Here is a 2,365-nt window from a genome sequence, read left to right as displayed (position 1 = left end):
TGATACTTAGCCATTCACACAAAGTCACAACAGGTTTGAAAATGGTTCAGAACAGGCATCTGCATAGGAGTTCATAAAGAGCTCCATTGACATGACCAAAATAGACTCCTGTCCTCAATGCCTGGCCAAATTCTCAGACTAAAAGATGCTTCCTTTGTTAAATATTGTAGCATATCCTGCCATTACAGATAGCAGAGCTCTGGAGCTTGGGCGAATGCAGGAGACACAGGAGCAGGCAGTGGAGCATTGCAGAGAGCCAGGGTGAGGGGGCGGAATTAGGGGCAGTGCCCAGCCCACCAGGGCCCCTAGAAGTACCAGGGGAACCGGTGGCAGTGTGTGCATGTGGCCTGTGGGCAGATGTGGTGCAGGAGTAGCATGGAGCAGTAGCCCATTTGGGCATGTGGCATCATGGACATGAATGTGTTCACCAAGAACCTGGACCAGGGGATTGAACAGCTGAATGAGTGCAAGCAGCTAACCGAGTCCCAGGTCAAGAGTCCCTGTGAGAAGACTAAAGAAATCCTTACAAAAGAATCCCATTTATAAGAGGTTCCATGTACAGTCATTTCTGTGGAGATGTGCATGAGCAATTTCAGTCTCATGGAACTGTTTAGAGTTGGTGGAAAAATCACCAGATACAAATTACTTGTTTATGTTGACAAAGGGTATTATTTACTTGAAACAGTCACACTGCTTGTAGTTCTGAAGGTACATTACCATGAATGGTTCACCATTCTTTGAGGAAATCATAAGAACACACAACTGTATGATTTCTATGAGTGTTTAGGGAAATATGGAAATGCAAATGTTTGGAAATACTTTACAGATCTTTTTGGCTCTTCATCTCACTGCCTTGGTGGATGGGCATTCCTTATGTCTACATGGTGTTCTCTCACCATTCATAGAAACACTGGATCACATCAGAGCACTTGATCTCCAGGAAGTTCCCCTTCAGGGTCTGTGACTTGCTGTGGTCAGATCCAGATGATGGTAGTGGTTGGGGTATATTTCCCTGAGGAGCTGGTTTCACCTTTGGGCAGGATATTTCTGAGACATTTAATCATGCCAATAAATGGTCTGACATTGGTGTGGCATAAGTTGGTGATGGAGAGATAAACCAGAATGTAGTAACAAATTTCAGTGCTACTAACTATTGTTATCTTTGTGGTAACCAATTTGCAATCATGAAACTTAATGGCACTCTAAAATATTCTTTCTTGAAATTTGACCCAGCACTTTCTAGAGGTGAGCTACATATGATATGTCATACCCCAGATTACTTCCATGGTATCTCAAGTTTCAGAGTGCACATCTATGTTTAGAGACATGCTCCCAGCAACAGAACCAGATCCCACAGCTGAATCCATAGTCTGAACATCCTCTTCCTCATTTTCTCAAGCAAGGATTTTTTGGAGATATTTCATGTTTGATTTTTCTTGTTCTTTAAGGTGAATTATTGGATGTTAAGTAAGATCTCAGCTTTCTCAGATCTTTCTTTTTTTCCAACAAGGTCTTGGATTTGGTAATATAGTCAGGAATTTGAACAAGCCTAAAGCAAACTTTTCTTACTCTTTTCTGATAAACTATTTGCTTTCTTCTTTTGACCACCTCAATTCATGTTGTTAAGTTGATCGTCAACACACTCACGGCTCCAGTTGGGTAAATCCTGATTGTTCATACTTTCTTCAAAAGGACTTCCTTCTGTGGTCATGCTGGCTTTCACAAATAACTTTCCTCAGAAGCTAGTTTTTTCCACTCAGGAACACCGCCTTTCTGGTAAACGCTTCAAATCTGTTGTGTGCTGTAAAGGAGACCCATGCAGTGATGGGCAGGACCCAAAACCAGCAGAAGCTCTTCTTCAGAGAGTGCAGCAGAGTAGCCCACAACTTATCTGCTGACACTTGGAGTTCAAAAGCCATCTTTCCTACCTTAGCAGCTTGGTGTCAACCAGTGCAGCCAATGCCATTTTGGGAACTCATCCTGGTGGGGTCGTACATAATTTTTTTTGTGTGTGAAAATATAGTACAGAAGGGTTACTATTTCATGGGCAAGATAATGAATACAGTTCTTATCAAGCATTGTAGCCTCCTACTTTGTTTTCCCTTCCCATTTTTTCCATACTACCCCCACCTCTCCACTCAATTCTCCTCCCCCGCACCAAAGTTGTAAAGTTCTTTTTCGACATAACGACATGTATATCTCATCGTTGCAATGGATCCACCTGTATCCCTATTTAAACGAATTGTTTTTTCCCTTCCCCTCCACAAATTATACCGACATCAAATACAGTGAAAACAGGGGTTATACCATGGGGTGGGACATTAAAGCAACAAAGAAATTATCTTATAAATATGTTAGAAACAAT

At 41.9% G+C, this 2,365-nt stretch overlaps 1 pseudogene; it reads left to right on the top strand.

Annotated features, from left to right (window-relative positions):
* The first annotated feature begins 408 nt into the window (after positions 1–408).
* On the top strand, positions 409–1,322 carry LOC122101286 (annotated as a pseudogene).
* The last annotated feature ends 1,043 nt before the right edge of the window (positions 1,323–2,365 follow it).

The sequence above is a fragment of the Dipodomys spectabilis genome, unplaced genomic scaffold (genome assembly GCF_019054845.1).
Source record: "Dipodomys spectabilis isolate Male_0828 unplaced genomic scaffold, ASM1905484v1 ptg000651l, whole genome shotgun sequence".
Taxonomy (NCBI): Eukaryota; Metazoa; Chordata; class Mammalia; order Rodentia; family Heteromyidae; genus Dipodomys; species Dipodomys spectabilis.
Note: the sequence above shows the minus strand (reverse complement) of the source record. Positions and strands in the feature narration are given on the sequence as shown.